General features: G+C 44.7%; 1 pseudogene; it reads right to left on the minus strand.

Moving 5' to 3' along the window:
* Positions 1–8,221: 8,221 nt before the first annotated feature.
* LOC136406642 (synaptonemal complex protein 3 pseudogene) lies at positions 8,222–8,949 on the minus strand (annotated as a pseudogene).
* Between the last annotated feature and the right edge of the window lie 14,351 nt (positions 8,950–23,300).

Below are 23,300 nucleotides of genomic sequence, written 5' to 3' on the forward strand. Positions count from 1 at the left end.
GATATGATCACATAATTTTTATCCTTCCTTTTGTTTATGTGGTGTGTCACATTAATTGATTTGCAGATGTTGCACCAAGCCTGCACCTTGCATCCCAGGAATATGTCTCACTTGATCATGGTATATGATCTTTTTAATGTATGGCTGAATTTGGTTTGCTGATTCCTTTGTAGGCATTTTTGCATCTAAATTCATCAGGGATATTGGCATATAATTTTCTTTCTTTGTAGTGTCTCTGATTTTGGAGTCAGCATAATGTTAGCCTCCTAAAATGAGCTTAAGAGTCTTCCCTTCTCTCTTTTTTTTTTTTTAATTATTTTTCATTATAGAGAGGAGAGTGAGAGAGAGAGAGAGAAGGGGGGAGGAGCAGGAAGCATCAACTCCCATATGTGCCTTGACCAAGCAAGCCCAGGGTTTTGAACTGGCAACCTCAGTGTTTCCAGGTTGACACTTTATCCACTGCACCACCACAGGTCAGGCCCCTTCTCTTGAATTTTTAAAAATAGCACGAGGACTGGTGTTAGTTATTCTTTGAATGTTGTTAAATTAAAATTTACCTGTGAGCCTGACCTGTGGTGGCGCAGTGGATAAAGCGTCGACCTGGAAATGCTGAGGTCGCCAGTTCGAAACCCTGGTCTTGCCTGGTCAAGGCACATATGGGAGTTGATGCTTCCAGCTCCTCCCCCCTTCTCTCTCTCTGTCTCTCTCTCCTCTCTCTCTCTCTCTCTCCTCTCTAAAAAAAAAAAGAATAAATAAATAAATAAATGAATAAAACTGTGTGTGTCAACTATTATTTAAAAAAAAAAAAATTTACCTGTGAAGCCATCTGGTCCAGGACTTTCGGTTGCTGGGAGAGTCTTTTTGATTATTATTATTGCTTTGATTTCCTTGATTGTAATGTAGCTGCTCAGATTTTCTCTTTCTTCTTGATTCTGTTTTAGAAGATTGAATGCTTCTAGGAATAAATCGGTGTCTTCCAGATTGTCCAATTTGTTGGCATATAGTTGTTCATAATATTTCCTTATAATCCTTTGTATCTGTGATGTCAGTGGTCCCATCTCTTTCATTTCTGACTTTATTTATTTGGGTCCTCTGACTTTGTTCTGGATGAGTCTGGTTAAAGGTTTATCAATCTTGTTTATCTTTTCAAAGAACCAACTCTTGGTTTCATTGATCTTTTGTATTGTGTTTTTAGACTCTATTTTGTTTATTTCCACTCTTATCTTTATTATTTCCTTCCTTCGACTCACTTTGGGCTTTGTTTATTGTTCTTTTTTTAGTTCCTTTAAGTGTAAGGTGAGATTGTTCGTTTGAGATTTTTCTCATTTCTTGAGGTATGCCTGTAACGCTTTGGATTTCCCTCCTAAGACTAGTTTGTGCCCCATTGATTTGGGGTTGTTTGTTGTATTCCCATTTTCATTTGTCTCAATGTATCTTTTGATTTCTTCCTTGATCTTATTGTTAATTCATTAGTCGTTTAATAATATGTCCTTTAGCCTCCACGTGTTTGTGTGTGTTCAGTTCTTTTCTCACTGATTTCTAGTTTCATACCATTGCAGTTTGAGAAAATGCTTGCTATGATTTCAACCTTCTTAAATTTATTGAAACTTGTTTTGTGGCCTAATGTGTGGTCTAGCTTGAAAAATGTTTAATGTTAACTTGAAAAGAATGTATATTCTGCTCCTTTGGGGTGAAATGCTCTGACATATCAATTCAGTCCATCTGAAACCTATATATTCTTATTGACCAATGTCACCCCATTAAATTTAATTTTTAAGAAAAAAATAAATAAAAAATAAATCCATCTGGCCTAGTGTGTCACTTAAGGCCCTATTTCCTTGTTGGCTTTCTGTTTGGAATATCTATCCATTGATGTCAACGGAGTGTTAAAGTTCCCTACTATGTCTGTATTGCTGTTAATCTCTCTTTTTATGTTGATCAATATTTGCTTTTATTTGCTTTGCATTCTTAGGTGTTGTTATCTTGTGTGTGTGTGTGTGTGTGTGTGTGTGTGTGTGTGTGTGTGTGTGTGTGTTTTAGCGAGTAAGACAGGAAGGGAGAGAGATGAGAAGCATCAACTTGTAGTTGTGTCACTTTAGTTGTTCATTGATTGTGTCTCATATGTGCCTTGACCTAGGGGACTCCAGCCAAGCCAGTGACCCCTTGCTCAAACCAGCAACCTTGGACTCAAGCCACTGACCTTGGGCTTCAAGCCAGCAACCTTTGGGCTCAAGTCATCAACATTTGGGCTCAAGCCAGCGAGCATGCGATCATTTCAATGATCCCACACTCAAGCTGGCGACCCGCGTTCAAGCTTGTGAACCTGCGTTCAAGCCAGAGGAACCCACACTTTGACTGGCAACCTCAGGGTTTCAAATCTGGGACCTCAGCGTCCCAGGTCGACACTCTATCCACTGTGCCAGCACCAGTCGGGTGGGTTCACAAATTTTAAAATATTTTTACTTATTGATTTTAGAAAGAGGAAGAAAAAAAGATAGAGAGAAACATCAATTTGTTTTTCCACTTATTTATGCATTCATTGATTAATTCTTGTATGTACCCTGACCAGGGACCAAATCCACAATCTTGGTGCATTGAGGTGATACTCTAACCTACTGAGCTACCTGGCCAGGGCTGAACTTCTTTCTTTTTTTAAGGCTGGATAATATACTATTATATGGATATATACCATATTTTCTTTATCCGTTCATCCACTGATGACCATTTAGGTAGTTTCCACCTTTGGCTCTTGTGAATAGTTCTGTGGTGAATGTGGGAGTACAAATATCTCTTCAAAATCCTGACTTCAGTTCTTTCAGATTCATATTCAGAAGCCAGACTGCTGGCCCACATGGTAATTCTATTTATATATATTTTTAAGAACTTATTATTCATTTTAGAGAGGAGGAAGAGAGAGAAGGGAGAGAGAACGAACAGGGGAGGAACAGAAAGCATCAACTTCCAAATGTGCCTTGACCAGGCAAAGCCCGGGGTTTCGAACCGGCAACCTCAGTGTTCCAGTTCGACACTTTATCCACTGTGCCACCACAGGTCAGGCAGTAATTCTATTTTTAATTTTAGAGTTTTGACTCCGGAGCTTTCAGCTGTGCGCACCAATGCATTAGCACAGAAGAGCCATGTGAGTTGTAGCTTTTGGATTCTATAGCCTGGCTGCCTGGATCTGAATTACCAGGTGACTTTGGGAAGCTGTTCAACCCCTGTGAGCTTCACTTTCCTCATCTGCACAATCTGAATTTACTTATGAAGTACACACGTACTGAGTGCCGTGATGTTTTTCACACGTGGGGTGGAGTGGTGAATGAGACAGGAAATCCCTGCCCTCACAAAGCTTACATTCTACTTGAGAAGAGAGGAAACGATGGGGAAGAAGCTCAGAGGAGGCTTTTTTTGTTTTGAAAAGTATGGCAGACGGTCACCCTTGAACCCTGCTTATGATCTCTGTTTGGTGGGGGGGCATTTGACAAAAGGTGCAGCCTCACACTGTTGCTGGCTGTGTTAATCAGGCCATGTTCTCTCACTGAGCTCTGAACCCGGGAAGAGGACTGGGTATCACATATCTTCCTAAACCACCCCCAGGGCTGCGACAGAAGCCAAACACTCTCAGATTTTCTCTCCCTACTCCCTCAGGATCAAATGCTTTCTACTTCCTGAGGCCTGATTTTCTTTCCCACTAAACTGGAATCTGTGGAACCAGAGGTTATGTGTTATTTGTTTTTGTAATCTCAACAATCTGGCATAGAACACCAGGCAAGAGTGGCATGAATGAGTGAGTGTATAGATGAATGGATGATGAATAGAAGAAAAGAAGGAAGGAAGAAAGGGAGGGAGGGAGGGAGGGAGGGAGGAAGGAAGGAAGGAAGGATATGTATATGGAAGATAGGAAGGAAAAAGGGATATATTCTCTGTAAAAAGCTACAGCATTACAGATGAGGCTTGGAAGGAAGGAAGGAAGGAAGGAAGGAAGGAAGGAAGGAAGGAAGGAAGGAAGGAAGGAAGGAAGGAAGGAAGGAAGGAAAGGAGGAAGGAAAGAAGGAAGGCAGGCAGGCTGGGCAGGGACACAAGGGAAGGAAGGAAGGAAGGAAGGAAGGAAGGAAGGAAGGAAGGAAGGAAGGAAGGAAGGAAGGAAGGAAGGAAGGAAGGAAGGAAGGAAAGGAAAGGAGGGAGGGAAGGAGGGAGGGAGGAAAGGAGGGAGGGAAGAAAGGAGGGAGGGAGGAAAGGAGGGAGGAAGGAAGGATAAGTATATGGAAGATAGGTAGGAAGGAAAAAGGGATATATTCTCTGTAAAAAGCTACAGCATTACAGATGAGGCTTAGTCCCTTTTGATGACCTGTTTCCCAATCTCTTTCCTCCCCTTCCCCAATGGAAACCTCTGTCAATCGAAATGTCGATCTCCAGGATTTTTTCAATGCACATCCACATGTGAAAATGCATCTGTACAGAATATATAGCACTGTGTTGTGTTTTCTGGTTTCGTTTTACGACGTGCTCTGGTCACTCAGTAATAGATGTAGTTTCCTCAGTCAGTTCACTTTAACTGTCTCTTTCTCTTTAACTGTAACAGAATATTTCTCTGATTCAGGTTTATTCCATAGCTTAATTGTTTAGTTCGTTATTGATTGACATATAGTTGGTTTCCAGTTTTTCTTTCTGACCATTAATGCTACAGCTTGCATCCCTCTCCATGTGCACGGAAGACATTCATTCATTCACTCATCAGTTATTTGAAAGCCATGTATGTGACAGAGTAACCAACTAAATGAGAGCCCTGTGCTCAAGGGACTTTAGATTTAGGAGTCTTTAGAATCTGTTGCATTTTTTCTCCATCGGTTTAGATGTGACCTGGTAGAAAGGGGTGGTGGGGGTGGCTGCCAAAATAGAATTCATTTCAATCCCAGCCTTTACTACAAGCCCTAGAATCTCAGGCAAAGCTGCACCCCTTCTGGGATGATTGGGATGATCGTGATGACTGACTTAAACGGTGTGTGTGTGGAGCACCTGCCACTTAGGGAGCCCTCAGCAGATAGAGATGGTCTCGTTAAAATAGTCTCTTTCTGGCCTGGCCTGTGGTGGCACAGTGGATAAAGTGTCAACCTGGAACACTGAGGTCACCGGTTTGAAACCCGGGGCTTGCCTGGTCAAGGCACATATGGGAGTTGATGCTTCCTGCTCCTCCCCCACCCCTTCTCTCTCCTTTCTCTCTCTCTCTCTCTCTCTCTCTCTCTCTCTCAAATGAATAAATAAAATCTAAAAAAAAAAAAAAAATACAGTCTCTTTCAGTTGCTCCATAGGATCTGAGGATCCAGCTTAGACTTCCCATGCTGCTAGTTTTTCAAAAGCTAATTCTGGCAACTTCTTCCTAAGGTGACACTAAAGTCCCAAGCCAAGGACAAATCTGAACATTTAGATTTCCTGCCAGTTAGAAACCGGCATGATGTGGTGAAGTCTGACACTGAGGAGAGGAGGACACTTCTAGGAGGCGGAATTCCGACGGATTGCGGGCTTCTCCCTTCCCATCGCCCCAGCCCGATCATTAATAGGAACCAGGAAGAAGCCCCGTACTTGTGATGGCCGATTCCCGCGGTACTGGCACTCCAAACATCTGAAGGCAAAACAGTTTGTTAATTGCTGTCTAGACAGTTTATTGCGGCAATAAGATCAAAACCCAGAATGCTAAGGTTTGTGGTATGAATCATGCAGACTAAACAATTGTTTTATTGCATTTACAGAGAAGTTGATTTATAACGTCACCGGGCAGTAAAATTCCTTCATGGTTCCTCAGAGATAATTTTGCTCCTTTTATGCCACTCTGTGATAATTTCACCACGCTGGACTGTTAACGTGTGTTCTCTGTCACATCCAAACCGTTTCTTATCAGATGTCTTATTGTCATCAAGGGCCAGCGTTCATTCCACCCTGGCAGAGCCCCTGGGAGGACAGGTAGCCGCAGGGGTGGCCTTCAGGCCCAGCTGTTGGAGTTGCATCTGCCCAGCTAAGACACGTGGGCAGTACCTGAGCCCTGCAGCCTTTGTCTTTGTTGGCAAAGGCCAATTTGATGGCTTCCCCTTCAGAACCGGACGATGGATAAAATGGACAGAGCTGGCCAGTTTTTTGGTGCCTCTGAGACCCTGGGGCTGACCTCCCCCCTGCTTTCCACCCTGTCCTACCCTGATAGCCTGTGGAATACGAGCGAAGGAAGGAACAGGCTAACGTGTGCACATGCGTCCCTTCCCCAGTCCTGCAGCTGTCCTCCCTCGCTGCCTGCACGATGCAGAGAAGTTCAGGCTCAGAGAGTCTAAGTGGCTTGCTCAAGGTCAAAAGTTGGGAAATACTGGTTCTTCAGGCCCTCAGTCCAGTGCTCTTTGGTGTCAGGAGCCAAGTGACTTGAGGGATTAGCATTAGAGAAACGTTAATAAAGATCACAAAGAGCATACACCCACTCTGCTCTCCCTTGGGCATCCCTATACAGTCCATAGTGAGGAGCAGCTGACCCCCAAACCCCTAGAACTAAATGCTCATTTTTTTAAATTGATGTGAAATTCATATAACATAGAAGAAACTATCTGGGCCATGGCCAGTTGGCTCAGTGGATAGAGCATCAGCCCGTCATGTGGAAGTCCCGGGTTTGATTCCCAGTCAGGGCACACAGGGTTCAGGGCACACAGGAGAAACAACCGTCTGCTTCTCCACCCTTCCCCCTTTTCTCTCTTTCTCCCTATGTCTCTCTCTCTCTTCCCCTCTTGCAGCCATGGCTCGATCGGACCAAGTTGGCCCCAGGCACTGAGTATGGCTCCTTGGCCTCTACCTCAGGTGCTAAAACATGGCTCCAGTTGCAATGAAGCAACGGAGCAACACCCTAGATGGGCAGAGCATCGCCCCGTAGTGGGCTTGCTGGTAAATCTTGGTCGGGGTGCATGCGGGAGTCTGTCTCTGCCTCGCTTCCTCTCACTGAATTAAAAAAAAGAAAAGAAGTAACTATCTGAAAGTGAATAGTGTGAAACTTTCACAGTATCATACACCACCTCTCTAGCACTAAAACATTTCTCTCTAAAACCCTGGACCCAGTGCTCTGAACTCCTCTTTCCCACCAACCACCAATCTGCATTCTGTCTCTGTGGATTTACCTCGTCTGGATAGTTCATATAAGGGACTCACATTTCATATGACATTTTTATGCTGGAATTCTTTCAACTTCCTGTAATGTTTTCAAGATTCTTCCACACCATAGCACATATCAGTACTTCATTTGTTTTTACGGCCGAATACTATTTCATTGTATTTATATTCCTCATTTTGTTTCCTTCTTGAGTTGATGAGCATCTGGTTTATTTACAGCTTGGGCTAGTATCAACAGTACTGCCATGCACGTGGGTGTGTGTGTATTTGAATGCCTGTTTTTAATTCTTTTGAGTATATACCTAGAAGTGGAATTGTTAGATCACATAGTAATTCTATGGTTAGTTTCTTGTGGAAATACCAAGCTGTTTTTGTTTTTGTTTTTTTAATTTTTATTTACTTATTCATTTTAGAGGAGAGAGAGAGAGATTGAGAGAGAGAGAGAGAGAGAGAGAAGGGGGGAGGAGCAGGAAGCTTCAACTCCCATATGTGCCTTGACCGGGCAAGCCCAGGGTTTTGAACCGGCAACCTCAGCATTCCAGGTCAACGCTTTATTCACTTCGCCACCACAGGTCAGGCTACCAAGCTGTTTTTTATAGCAGCTGAACCATTTTACATTCCCACCAGCAATGTATACATGTTCCAATTTTTCCACATCCTTACCAACACTTATTTTTTCATTTTTGTTTTTGTGTTTTGTTTTGTTGGTGACAGCTATCTTACCAGGTATGATATGGTATCTCATTGTGGTTTTGATTTCCATTTCCCTAGTGACTAATGATATTGAGTATCTTTTCATATGCTTATTGGTCATTGGCATATCTTCTTTAGAAAAAAAAAGTGTCTGTTAAAGTTCTTTGCCCACATTTTGATTGCGTTATTTGTCTTTTTGTTGTTAAACTGTAAGAGTTCTTTATGTCTACATATATTTTTAACTTTGGGTTTTAGTTGGAGGTTAGCAGAAGGGAGGCTTGCACTGAAGCTAATGATGAACACAGTGTAATATTTTAAAATAGAATTTTTGAACCACTCTAAAGACTTAACGTGCCTCTTAGCTAATGTTATAATTGTATCATATTACTCAGGTTCAAGTTCTTCCTTCTAAGAATAACAGGGACTGAAGAGATTTTGGGACATTTGCCATCTCCTGCTGCTGAGTGTCCATCATAATTCGTTTTTTGCAACATAGCCATTTTTCTTTTAAGTTCATTCTGTGCACCAGTAAGGAAGAGGATCATGATCCTTCTCCAAGTCCTCCGTACTCTTTGTGAACTGTTCACATGAACTGTTTAATTGTTTTCAGCCCCTGGCTCTGAACAACTCTAGGTTGTTGAAAAACCTTTTGTTGCTGTCGAACCACATTAGCTAGTTTTCCTTTATGTTCCTCAGCTTTCTGCACATCTGTCTCCTGCGGCTGAAACAAAGTCAGAAACTGCTGAGAATGTTCTTGGTTCAGCTGCCTTTGATCTTGTTGGGTTTTTCCAAATATGTTCAATTTTATGGGTACTGCCTTTGAGAGAAGCTATACATTTGCTATACATTGCTTGTCCTTTTCTCTTTGCAAGAAGAGCATTGTTAATGTCAGCTTCACGTTTTCCCAGCATATTCTGTACTTCACCCCTCCTCCCCCATATCTTCAACTATTCCTGCAGAAATCCTTCTCTTCCCAAACTTATCAATCACCGGAGTCTTCGCATCAGTAACATCCTCCTCTGAACTAGTCAGAACTTTTTTATCTTCTTTCTCAAGGTCAAAGGTTCTGACACCTGATGTCTTCCGAGGTTTCTTGGTGTGGTTTCTTCCGGAGGGCACCATATTTAGAAGTTTTCTGACTGACATATCCTCTTTGCTGCTGACACTCCTCTGAGGAAACACCCTCTATATTTTGGAAACTAGACTTTATATCAGATATGTAACTTGCAATTATTTCCTCACTTCTATGGGCTGTCATTACCCTTTCTTGATGATGTCCTTTGATGCCCCAAAGTTTTTAATTTTGATGAAGTCCAGCATATCTATTTCTTTTCTTAAATGAGAAGCAGGGTGGCAGAGAGGCAGGCTCCCATGTGCACTATGACCAAGACCCACCTGGCAAGCCCCTTATGGGGTGATGCTCTGCCCTTCTGGGGTCATTGCTCTGTTGCTCAGCAACTGAGCTATTTTAGCACCTGAGGTAAGGCTATGGAGCCATCCTCAGTGCCCCAGGCCAACTTGCTGCAACCCAGGCATGGCTGCAGGAGAGGAAGAGAAATAGAGAGACAGAAGGGAGAGGGGGAAGAGGTGATGAAGCAGATGGTCGCTTCTCCTGTGTGCCCTGACCCGGAATCAAACCTGGGACTTCCATACACTGGGCCGACACTCTACTGCTGAGCCAACCGGCCAGAGCCTATATCTATTTTTTCTTTGCTGGCTTGTGCTTTATTCTTTCTTTTGTTGGCCATGCTTTTAGTGTCATATATAAGAATCCACTGCCAAATCCAAGGTCACACAAAAAATACCCCTATGTCTTCTGTTATTGTTCTGGTTGTGGCTCATCTGTTTAGGTCAGTGATCCATTCTGAGTTCTTTCTTGTATATGGGGGGAAGGAAAGGTCCATATGTTTACGTAGCAATAGCCAGTTGTCCCAGCACAAATACTACAGCTTGTGGATACCTTCAGGTCTGATTTTCAAAGGCATCTCTGAAGCCTGAAAAGATTTACACACACCTCCTCTAGTGCTCTATGATTTTTCAAAATCCCAGTCTTCTTCACTATACGCCTATGACCCTGGCAGGGCATCTCACCGCACAGAGCCTTCCTGGCCTAAAGCTGTAAAAGGAGAATTAACACTAACAGCACATTCTCCCGGGCTTCCTCTGAGCACCCAGCGAGGATGAATGCAAAGTGCTCAGTGTGATAACTGAAACATGTCCAACGAAGGTAGATCATTATTATTTATAATTATATTATTGACCATTATAATTATTATTCCATTCCTACCACTGTTATCAAGGTGATGAGTTGAAAGGACTTTTGTCCTTCGAAATGCCAACCTCTGTTGCTTGCTAATGATATAGGGAGAAAGTCTGAATTATTCTCCTAAAGGGAACTCACTGGCTTTGGGGAGCGATTTATAGTAAGTGCAAAGTACAAGGTCAAAGAGAGAGAAACACCGAGGCTCGGGCGCCTTCAGGAATCACTTGTTCTCGCTCTCACACATGCTTTCTCACCCTCTATGGCAGTGGTCCCCAACCCCCGGGCCGCAGACCGGTACCGGTCTGTGGGCCACTTGGTACCGGTCCACAGAGAAAGAATAAATAACTTACATTATTTCCGTTTTATTTATATTTAAGTCTGAACGATGTTTTATTTTTTTAAAAATGATGAGATTCCCTGTTACATCCATCTAAGACTCACTCTTGACGCTTGTCTCAGTCACGTGATACATTTATCTGTCCCACCCTAAAGGCCGGTCCGTGAAAATATTTTCTGACATCAAACCGGTCCGTGGCCCAAAAACAGTTGGGGACCACTGCTCTATTGTACATGACCTCTATCTTCACCAGTGACCAGACTGGGTTGAACTTAACCCCCTCAATAGCACCTGTTGCCAACTCTGCCACTGTCTTTGGATGAGCTGGAGAGCACGTTTGGAAAATAATATAAATAGTCAAACTTTTAGAAACAAAAGTATGATAAATCCTCGGGATCTAGGGCTTGGCAAAAAGTTCCGAGACTTGACACCAAAGGCACAGTCCATAAAAGGAAAAGGTGATCAAGGAGACATCAGTAAAAGTGAAGGCATTTGCTCTGTGAACAATCCTATCACGAGGATGAAAAGACAAGCTATGGCCTGTGGAATATATTTGCAGATTCCAACAAAGGACAAAGGAATAGTGGTGGACGTGAGGGATCCTTGCAGTGGCAGGATACATAAAGAACTCTTTTTTTTTTTTTTTTTTCATTTTTCTGAAGCTGGAAACAGGGAGAGACAGTCAGACAGACTCCCGCATGCGCCCGGCCAGGATCCACCCGGCACGCCCACCAGGGGCGGTGCTCTGCCCCCCCAGGGGGCGATGCTCTGCCCATCCTGGGCGTCGCCATATTGCAACCAGAGCCACTCTAGAGCCTGAGGCAGAGGCCACAGAGCCATGCTCAGCGCCCGGGCCATCTTTGCTCCAATGGAGCCTTGGCTGCGGGAGGGGAAGAGAGAGACAGAGAGGAAAGCGCGGCGGAGGGGTGGAGAAGCAAATGGGCGCTTCTCCTATGTGCCCTGGCCGGGAATCGAACCCGGGTCCTCCGCACGCTAGGCCGACGCTCTACCGCTGAGCCAACCGGCCAGGGCTCATAAAGAACTCTTGAATCTCTCAACAGCAAAATAAATATCCCAATTAGAAAAGGAGTAAAAGAGGCCCTGGCCAGTTGGCTCAATGGTAGAGCGTCGGCCTGGCGTGCGGAAGTCCCGGGTTCGATTCCCGACCAGGGCACACAGGAGAAGCGCCCATCTGCTTCTCCACCTCTCCTTCCTCTCTGTCTCTCTCTTCCCCTCCGGCAGCCAAGGCTCCATTGGAGCAAAACATGGCCCGGGCGCTGGGGATGGCTCCTTGGCCTCTGCCCCAGGCGCTAGAGTGGCTCTGGTCGCAACAGAGCAACGCCCCGGATGGGCAGAGCATCGCCCCCTGGTGGGCACGCCGGGTGGATCCCGGTCGGGTGCATGCGGGAGTCTGTCTGACTGCCTCCCCGTTTCCAGCTTCAGAAAAAGAAAAAAAGAAAAAAAAGAAAAAAAGAAAAGGAGTAAAAGACCCAGAGATTTTTTTTTTTTTTTTTTTTTTTCATTTTTCTGAAGCTGGAAACGGGGAGAGACAGTCACAGACTCCCGCATGCGCCCGACCGGGATCCACCCGGCACGCCCACCAGGGGGCGATGCTCTGCCCATCCTGGGCGTCGCCATATTGCGACCAGAGCCACTCTAGCGCCTGGGGCAGAGGCCACAGAGCCATCCCCAGCGCCCGGGGCCATCTTTGCTCCAATGGAGCCTTGGCTGCGGGAGGGGAAGAGAGAGACAGAGAGGAAAGTGCGGCGGAGGGGTGGAGAAGCAAATGGGCGCTTCTCCTATGTGCCCTGGCCGGGAATCAAACCCGGGTCCTCCGCACGCTAGGCCGACGCTCTACCGCTGAGCCAACTGGCCAGGGCGACCCAGAGATTTTACCAAAGAAGATCCGCAGAGGGAAAATAAGCCCAAAAAGATGTACAACATCACTAGCAATCAGGGAAATGCAAAAATAGATTGCCAGGAAATATCACACACCAATCAGAAGAGAGGGGGGAAAAGCAAAAAAGATAGTGACAGCAGCAAATGCTAGTGAGGATGTGGAAAAAGTAGTTCAGCCTGACCAGGCGGTGGCGCAGTGGATAGAGCGTCGGACTGGGATGCAGAAGGACCCAGGTTCGAGACCCCCGAGGTCTCCAGCTTGAACGCAGGCTCATCTGGTTTGAGCAAAAAGCTCACCAGCTTGAGCCCAAGGTCGCTGGCTCCAGCAAGGGATTACTCGGTCTGCTGAAGGCCCACGGTCAAGGCACATATGAGAAAGCAATCAATGAACAACTAAGGAGTTGCAACATGCAACAAAAAACTAATGATTGATGCTTCTCATCTCTCTGTTTCTGTCTGTCTCTCCCTGTCTATCCCTCTCTCTGACTTTCTCTCTGTCTCTGTAAAAAAAAAAAAAAAAAAAAAAAAGTAGTTCACCCATACGATGTTGGTAGGAACGTGAAATGTGACAGCCACTCTGGAAAACAAGTTTGGCATTTTCTTAAAAAAACAAACAAACACAAAAAAAATCCGCCTGACCTGTGGTGGTGCAGTGGATAAAGCGTCGACCTGGAAACACTGAGGTCGCCGGTTCGAAACCCTGGGCTTGCCTGGTCAAGGCACATACGAGAGTTGATCCTTCCTGCTCCTCCCTCCCCCTTCTTTCTCTCTCTCTCTCTCTCTCTCTCCTCTCTAAAAAAAAAAATTAACAAAATAAAAAAATAAAATAAAATGAAACAACTACACTGCCCCTACCGTATAACCCAGCAATTGCCTTACTGGTCATTGATCCCAGAGATACAAGATTTACATTCACACAAAAATCTGTGCATGAACATTTGATAGCAGCTCTGTTCACGATAGGCTCAAACTGGACACCACGCACATGTGCTTCAACAGGTGAGTGGTTCAACTGTGGTGCACACACACCGTGGGGTAGACCTGGGCAGTGAAGAGCAACAAGCTGTTGGTGCACTCAGCAGCCTGATGATATGCATGAAAGAAAGCCAATCCAAGAAGGTTACATATTATATGAGTCCGTTAATAGAACATCCTTGAAATGACCAAACTATCCTTAGTTATTTTTTTAAATTTTTTATTTTATTTATTCATTTTAGAGAGGAGAGAGGGAGAGGGAGAGACAGAGACAGAGAGAGAGACGGGGGGAGGAGCTGGAAGCATCAACTCCCATATGTGCCTTGACCAGGCAAGCCCAGGGTTTCGAGCCGGCGACCTCAGCATTTCCAGGTAGACGCTTTATCCACTGCGCCACCACAGGTCAGGCCCCGACCAAACTATCCTTACAAGCGGAGAACAGATTAGTGGTTGCCAGGGTTCAGGGACAGAGTTGGAAGATGGAAAGGGGTTGGCTCTGAAGGGGCAACAGGTGGGATCCTGGTGGTGATGAGTACTCTGTACTGTCTGCATCAATGCCAACCTCCCAGCTGTGATGTTGAACTATAGTTTTTTGGGGGTTTTTTTTGTATTTTTCTGAAGCTGGAAACGGGGAGAGACAGTCAGACAGACTCCCGCATGCACCCAACCGGGATCCACCCGGCACGCCCACCAGGGGCGATGCTCTGCCCACCAGGGGGCAATGCTCTGCCCCTCTGGGGCTAGCGCCTGGGGCAGAGGCCAAGGAGCCATCCCCAGCGCCCGGGCCATCTTTGCTCCAATGGAGCCTTGGCTGCGGGAGGGGAAGAGAGAGACAGAGAGGAAGGAGGGGGGGCGGGGGTGGAGAAGCAAATGGGCGCTTCTACTATGTGCCCTGGCCGGGAATCGAACCCGGGTCCCCCGCACGCCAGGCCGACGCTCTACCGCTGAGCCAACCGGCCAGGGCCAGTTTTTTTTTTTTATTATTATTCATTTTTAGAGAGGAGAGAGAGGGAGAGAGAGAGAGAAGGGGGGAGAAGCTGGAAGCATCAACTCCCATATGTGCCTTGACCAAGCAAGCCCTGGGTTTTGAACCGGCAACCTCAGTGTTTCCAGGTTGACACCTTATCCACTGAGCCACCACAGGTCAGGCTGAACTATAGTTTTATAACATGTTACCATTATGAGAACTGGGTCAAGGGTATGTGGGCCCTATTATTTCTTACAACTGCATGTGAATCTACAAGTATCTCAAAAATAAAAATTTAAGTAAATATACATGTATGTTTATGTATACATATACATACATATATATAAAATATTGAATTATATCAAATTATTGTCTTTATATGTCAAAAATGGTCTAATATTGATTGGTACTTTTACATGGGTCAACCTAGCATTCTTTCCCACTCAGCCGAGTGGGTAGCATCCAGAACATAGTTTGACAGCTTGCTGCTTCATTTCACCCTCACTCATAGAAATACTCCGTATCAGCACAAACACAGCTGCCTCCAGCTGCAGAAGCATAATGCCATATCCTAGATGGCCATCACTTATTTGGACAGCTTCCTCTAATGGCCATTTTGGTTGTTTCCATTAGTTAGCTTTTACATACAATGTTGCAGTATATTTCCTTGTACATATATCATTTGTCCTGTGCTCCCTTGGAGTCTTTCTGACGAATTTCCAGCAGACTGATTGTTAGGTCAAAGGATATGTACATCTTTTACTTTAGTACATGTTGCCAAATACGCCCTGAGGAAGTAGAACTAATTTTCACGCCCACCCATGGAGGTCAGGTATAGAGATTCCACTGCCCCATACTTTGCAAAGACAATGTTATTTAACTTTGGTATCTGCTAATCAGATAAATTTAAATTAAAAAAAGGGATATCTTATAGTAAATTATATTTGCATTTTTTTCATAATGCCTAGAGGTCAAAATTCTTTTTATACAGCTTGCAAACCTAATCTACAGTATTCATTTGCCATCTCCTAAAGGGATGTTGTTGTGTATTTCTTTTTATCACATAGAGCATTTGCATACAGTGTATATGCAGCAGAAGATTAAGAAATATTTGAAGATTAGTCTCCGCACCCTGACACAAGCATCCACCCCTCTGAGCCTCCTTCCTCTCCTCCTCAGGCTACAATAGACAGAATGATAATGAGAAATTAAAAATGTGCTGTAAGATGACTAGCAAATGGAATTGAATAGCGGGTGGGGTCAAAGAAAGCTGAGGGCTGCTTTGCCTAAACTTTTGGGAATATTTTTATAGGCTTCTGGGCCCCTAGACTCAAGGATCTATGAGTTTTGCATGATCCAAAGAAAAATATGGAATTCATAAATGACTATAAAATGTATCATGCTAACTGGCACCTGTCACTGAACTGAACTTTTTTTTTTTTTTTAAATGAGAAGAAGGGAGACAGTGAGACAGCCTCTCGCATGTGGTCTGACCAGGATGACCCGGCAACCCCATTTGGGGCCGATGCTCAAGTACCAAGCTACTTTTAGCACCCTAACCTGCCATGCTTGGACCAATCGAACCACTCACTGGCTGTGGGAGAGGAAGAGATGGGGGAGAGGGAGGAGGAGAGAAGCAAATGTTCACTTCTCCTGTGTGCCCTGACCAGGAATTGAAGCCGGAACATCCATATGCCAAGCTGACACTCTATCCACTGAGCCATTGGCCAGGGCCTATAACAAAATTTAAAGGGCTGTTTATTATACCTAGTCACTTAACATAAACAATGAGACATTCACTAAAACAGTTGTTAAAACATTCATTGAACTCTTAACCAATAACAAATACACAAGAGAAGGGTACAAACTTCTTATTTGGAAAATGGGTTGGATTCAGGCTGATAAGCCTTTTATGCATTCATGAATGCTAATTAAGAAGATAGGAACATTCCAGATGTTTATTCCCTCTCTATTCCCCCCACCCACCCCCTACCCCTCCTTCGGTGCTCCTTGATAACCATCGTGGCCCTTGGAAACCTCTTTTATTAAGCTGTCCCATTGTATGCTAAGTTATGGTGGGCTCAGGACTGATCCCTTCACAAAAGTCCTTTGTTTGGGGATTCTCTCTATAAACTGGGACTCAGTGAATTATGTCTCTTCTAGGAAGCCTTCCTTAGCCGATTATATTTACCTAAACAAGCATTATTTTTTGCCTTGTTTTCCTTTCCTCATTGTCTCAAGCATAATTCAGATCTCAGGAAAGCATGAGGAAGATAAGGAAACTGCTAGGAAACAAGGTATTTCTGGCTTTTCTACTATGTAAATGATTGAGGTTTTTGTAACAACCATGTAGCACTTTCGGATAAATTCTATTTCCCAGGTGTCGGGCCGAGGCCTACAGCCCCTGGAGACACATGAAATGTTCTAATTTTGACCTGTTTTCCTTGTCTGCTGTTGCTGTTCACTTCGGTTTTTATTTGGCTTTTATTTCAGTAGCATGGGGGAGGGAGGGAAAGGAAGGATGAAACCAACTATTTCCTGGTCATCATTTGTATCCTACAATAAAATCTGTATTATTATTATTATTATTTAAATATAGCAGTTTGGGAGATGGTTTAAAAGCAAAATTACAGAAAATTTTTATTTTTATTCTTAGTTAGGGTATTCTCTTTAAAGAAAACTGGTGGGACCTTTAAGAATAAAGGCTGAGCCACATTAAATGAGAGCAGCCGAGAACGAAATGGCAATAAAGGGCGTGTTGGGGGATGTGTGGGTGTCCCCTTAGGACCGGGGAACATCCCTCTCCTTCCATGAAAAGCAGCTTTCTTTTCATGGGAAACCCGGCCCCTGGGTTATTAGGCTCACAATGAGTTCCCCAGATGGAGTTCCCATGAGTGCGGATTCTCAGAGGAAGAAAGAGAACCCTAGAGGCTTCTGTTTGTTTTGTTTTGTTCTTGTTTCAGTCGAGTTTTGAATTAGGTAATGCTGCCAAGTGATCCAAAATCACAAAGTCTAACAAACAGTGAAAAAGTCCCTTAACTACTACTATCCTGCAGCCTGTTTCTCTTCTCATAGTGACCGCCACCAGCTCGTTCTGCACGGTCTTCAGGGCTAGATGGTGCCTGCAGAAGCGAGTCTAAACAGCTACTCCGAGCGGGCCCTTTCTACACAATGTCGGCATACCTTACAGGTTGTGTGGCTCTCCTTCTTTCTTCCGTGACCCCCTTGATTGTGGCCATTGTTCCATCTCAATACCTATAGAGCTCATCAATCTTTTCTATGGCTACATAGTGTTCCACTGTAAATGTACCTTAATCTATTTAACCGGCCCCAATTGATGGGGCTGGAGGGACTCTTTGATCTTTTGCTATTACAAACAGTGCTCCCTTGACTAATCTTAGTCGGACATCATTTCACACATGTGTGAGTAATTCTGCCGGGTGCATCTCTCCGAGTGGAATTGGTAGATCAAAGAGTTTATTAGCCCATTTGTGGAGAGGAAGGACCCGAGGTGCCCGTGTTATTTACAAGGCTGGCTTTTCATGCCTTCAGTTTCACAGCCTTCATATTTAAATTTAAGATACCCATGTAATACATTAACAGGTCCTCCCTGTGGATTAAACCAATAAATAAACAATCCAGAAGGATAGAGGGTAACGTGTGGCAGTCTCCCTTGTGAATTCCCAGCCCCCTAGCCGTCAACATCACATTTCCCTTCTGAAGTTAACCGCTGTGCGCAGTTAGTGCATATAATTCCACACCTTCCTGTGCAATTAGTTTGCATTCATATCTAGTCATCGCTTGCTCGCCGTGGGGGGTTGGTTCCCGGACTGCCAATGGATACCAAAATCCAAATATGCTCAAGTCCCTTAAATGAAATGGCGACACGGCACAGTGTTTGCATGTCGCCTACACACATTCTACCGTATATGTAATTTAAATCCTCTCTAGATTACTTCCAATATGTAAGTCTGTGTAAATGCTGTGTACATAGCTGTTATGCTGTGATGTTTAGGGAAGAACGACAACCGAAATAGTTTGTACTGTTCAGTCCAAATGCAATTGCCGTCGGTCCAGCTGCGTAGAACACGCCAGCCACAAGGTTGCTTTTCTTCAATCTGAGGTCGGCTGAACCCACGAATATGGAACCTGCAGAAAAGGAAGGCCAACTGTATAAAATTTTTTAAAAGAAAGGAAGGAAAGAAGAAGGGCCATCTGTACCTGTTTCTCTTTTCTTTTTCTTTCTTTCTTTTTTTTTTTTTTTTTTTTTTTTGGTACCTATTTCTTCTGTGTGGGTCTAGATAGACTCACAGCTAGGTAGATAGATGTAATCCACACATAGGTGTTTATATGTGTGTACATAAATATAAAAGTTTACAGTCATGTTTGTCAGACCTTTCTGTGCCAAAGAGTCCCCTATGGATTGTGCTAAAATGCAGGTTCAGATTTAGGGGGGGGGGGGGTCTGAGGTTCCCCGTGTCTAACGAGCTCCCAGATATTGCAGGTGTGGCTGAGTTTGGGTGGTGGTGTTTTTTTTAGCGTCATTGTTGGTTCTTAATTTGTTTCATTTTTTACGTAAATGAGATCGTCCCTGCTTTTGGTTGTGCAGCTAGCTCACTTTTTCCCAGGCCGGGTCATTTGAGAAGGCGGTATAGATAAGCCCTAACAGGCCGCGTGCATGTAGCGATACCGTAAACTTTTACGAAAGAAATATCGCTGTAAGTAGTTGATTTTCAATCTGGGAAGCTTCTGCAACATTCCTGAATTGAGTGAACTGCATTGAAAGGATTTGTGGTGGCGCGAGAAGCAGTTTTTATTTGCTAATGAAATTAAGCATCAAGTGACATGAGAATTGTTTCTGTTCGGCTCCTGACCCTCTCTTGGCACTGAGCAATCACAGTCTGTCGAGAATGGAGCAGACAGGCAGATAGAAGGAGAAAGGAGATGCTAGTTCCTTCACACAATTTACTCCACTGGCCTAGAAAGTTTTCCATAGGGTATTTAATTAGCATAGAGAAAAACAAATAGGGCTACAAAGTCCTCTAGTCAATGTACAGACCTCTGTGTCTTCCTCACTTGTGCAAGGGAGGGGCGGATTGATTGAATTCAGGAAGGTCACCGCAGGGCACAGCAGGGTTGGTCGTTGCTCTAGTCCAGTGGTCCCCAACTTTTTTTGGGCCACGGACCGGTTTAATGTCAGAAAATATTTTCACGGACTGGCCTTTAGGGTGGGACGGATACATGCACAAAATAAAATTATGCGACTGGCGTAAAAACTGTAGTATTTTTAAATATAATTGTCGAACTTACGAGACAAGTGTCAAGAGTGAGTCTTAGATGGATGTAACAGAGGGAATCTGATCATTTAAAAAAAATAAAACATCGTTCAGACTTAAATATAAATAAAACGGAAATAATGTAAGTTATTTATTCTTTCTCTGTGGACCAGTACCAAATGGCCCATGGACCGGTACCAGTCCGCGGCCCGGGGGTTGGGGACCACTGCTCCAGTCACTTGCCCTGGACGCCAGGGACCCTCCACGTCCCTGCTCCACCCTCGTGCACTGCACTACCTCATCTCCAGGCTACCTCAGGACTCTATGCATATGCACTTCCCTTGCTCCCTATCAGCCTTCAGAGGCCAGACGGAAGGCCTTTCCCAGGTAGGCCTCTGTCTTCCCCTCCAGCCTCATGGCACTAAGGACTTCAGTTCCTTTTACTCATCCAATTACCTATAAGACCATGCTGTTCCCTGTGCCTGGGATGCTCTTCCTGCCCACTTCACCCATTACCTCATCCTACAGGTTTCAGCTCAAAGGTCTCTTCCTCAGAGAGGCCCCCTTCTCTCCCTCTCCAACCCAACTCTCCCATCCGAACCCTGAACCTCCTCCTCATACCCGATGCCCCAGAGTGGAATGGTAGCTCTCTACACACCTGGTAGTGACTGTGTGATTGAGCTCCATTTCCCTCCAGTAGACCATGGGTTCCATGAGGTCGGCTGTGACGTCCCAATGCGAACCATAGGGCTCAGCATGGAATAGGTAGGTGGGTGATAATCGGTTGTTTGAAGAAAGGGAGGAGGGAGGACTCCGGACACGCTGGCTGTTAATATTGTGGTTGACACGGTGACTGAAATGATTTCATGAAGATGGTGAGGGACAAGGTGACAGATTGGGGCAGACTGGGTTGGGTTGGTGAAGTGGCCAGAAAGCTCAGCTAGGACCTTTCCATGCAGCTGAACCAGAAGGTAGGATGTTAGGTAATAATGGCACCTCGAGGGTCACCTGGGGTGACCGCATCTTGCCGAGGCTGGTACTTGCAGGAAGAAAGAACAGCCCCTGCTTACATTTCAAGGCAGTAAGTATCTTGAGGCCAAAGCACTCCCAAGGGAGTAGGGGTCACCAGATCCTACAGGCCGCAGTCTGGTGACTACGAGAGGGAAAGGGGGTGGGGGAGGCAGAAGAGGGGAAAGGGGGATAAATGGTGAAGGAAGGAGACTTGACTTGGGGTGGTGAACACTCAATACAATATACAGAATTGTACACCTGAAACCTATATAACTTTATTAGTCAATGTCACCCCAATAAATTCAATTAAAAACAAAAGAGTCAACCAGATCCAACCAATCTTAAGAAACAGTGTGGGGTGGTGAAGAACACCCACTCGGGTCATTTGGCTCCGCCCCAGGTTTACCTTGTCTCGGTCAGCCTTCTCTGTGACCTGTCCCAAGTTACAGACCACCTGTGACCTCAGTGTACAAAGATGGCGATAATCATGGGGTACACCGTAGATTAGATTGGTCAATACACCTGCAGCACCAGGTGCTGTCAGGTTGTCAGGTGTTCAAGAAACAGCATGTTCCATTGTCCAAGCCAGGGGTCCCCAAACTTTTTACACAGGGGGCCAGTTCACTGTCCCTCAGACCGTTGGAGGGCCGGACTATAAAAGAAACTATGAACAAATCCCTATGCACACTGCACATATCTTATTTTAAAGTAAAAAAACAAAACGGGAACAAATACAATATTTAAAATAAAGAACAAACCTGACCTGTGGTGGTGCAGTGGATAAAGCATCAACCTGGAATGCTGAGGTCGCTGGTTCAAAACCCCGGGCTTGCCTGGTCAAGGCACATATGGGAGTTGATGCTTCCTGCTCCTTCCCCCTTCTCTCTCTCCTCTCTCTCTAAAAATGAATAAATAAATAAATAAAAATAAAGAACAAGTAAATTTAAATCAACAAACTGACCAGTATTTCAATGGGAACTATGCTCCTCTCACTGACCACCAATGAAAGAGGTGCCCCTTCTGGAAGTGCAGTGGGGGCTGGATAAATGGCCTCAGGGGGCCGCATGCGGCCCGTGGGCCGTAGTTTGGGGACCCCTGGTCCAAGCCAACCAAAGGACAACCTGGGGACTCAGAGTGAGGAATAAACCAAAGCAAAAGTGCGGGTGAGGTCATTTCGTAACTCCAAGGCAAAGACTGGCAAAACCCTCTGCCTCTAACAGAACCAACTGAGCACCAAATGTGCAGTCCTAAAATCTGAAGGCTTGATCATTTGTTCATCGTTTCTTTCTTTCTTTTTTCTCTATTTATTTTTGTTCACTGCTCTACCCTCAGTGCCTGGCATGGTGCGGGACGAGGATGGGGCAAAGGAGGCTCCTACATTTTGTGTCCCAGGGACCCTCCCTGCCTTACTCTGGTCCCCACCCTGGTCTGGCTTATGAGGGGGGCTCAATAAATAGTTTTTGAATGAATGAATTCAGATATGTGAAAACAACCAGATATTTGAGTTAACCTTTCTCTGTTTCAACTTCTGGTTGGAGCAGAACCAGGCTAACTTGGTGACAGTTTCTCTGACCTTGCCTCCCAGGAAATAGACATTACGATCACTAAAACATTGGTAGCAATATTGATATATAGCCTTTCTGGAGCCCTGCCTCTCTGACCTCTACAGTTCTTGCCAGAACATTTGAAGAAGCCATTTAAAAAAATTTTTTTTAATTTATTGATTGATTTTTTAGAGAGGGATTGAGAAAGCTCAGTGAGAAAGGAAGTGAGAAAGAGAGCGAGGGAAAAACATTGCTTTGTTCCACTTTATTTATGCATTCATTGGTTGATACTTCTATGCCCTGACTGGAGATGGAACCTACAATCTTGACATATCAGACAACCCTCTAACCAACAGAGATATCCAGCCAGGGCCCAAACATGGATTCCCATTCCCCTCTGCTTTCTTACATATACATCAGCATATTGTAGGGACGCTTTGGTCTGCAGTTTGCTTTTTCCCTCTTACTCTTGGCATCTTGAAGATCATTTTGTATCAGATTGTAGGAGTGAAATTGATCATTGCTGGGTGCAACTGTATTCTATTACATTGCACGAATGGAACATGCTCCAGTCCCCTGTTGATGAATATGTGTCCTTGCTTGAGTCTTTTGCTATTTTTTTAATATTTTTTTATAAAGATTTTATTTATTCATTATAGAGAGGGGAGAGAGAGAGAGAGAAAGAGAGAAGGAGGGAGGAGCAGAAAGCATCAACTCCCATATGTGCCTTGACCAGGCAAGCCCAGGGTTTTGAACCGGCAACCTCAGCGTTTCCAGGTTGACACTTTATCCACTGCGCCACCACAGGTCAGGCTCTTTTGCTATTTTGATGATATGTAATCTGAACCTCCCAAGATTTTTTTTTGAGAGAGAGAGAAGCAGAGAGACAGAGAGACAGATAGGAAAAGAGAAAGAGGATGAAGAGAAAGATGAGAAGCATCAACTTGTAGTTGCAGCACCTTAATGGTTCACTGATTGCTTAAATGTTCCTTGACCAGGGGACTCAAGCTGAGCCAGTGACTCCTTGCTTAAGCCAGGAACCCGGCCAGGGCTCATGCCAGCAACCATTGGATCATGTCTATGATCCCACGCTCAAGCTGGTGACCCTGTGCTCAAGCTGATGAGCCTGTGCTCAAGCCAGCAGAGTTTTTAACCTGGGTCCTCTATGGTTCAGACCAAGGCTCTATTCATGGCACCACTG

Source organism: Saccopteryx leptura, chromosome 5, assembly GCF_036850995.1.
Source record: "Saccopteryx leptura isolate mSacLep1 chromosome 5, mSacLep1_pri_phased_curated, whole genome shotgun sequence".
NCBI lineage: Eukaryota > Metazoa > Chordata > Mammalia > Chiroptera > Emballonuridae > Saccopteryx > Saccopteryx leptura.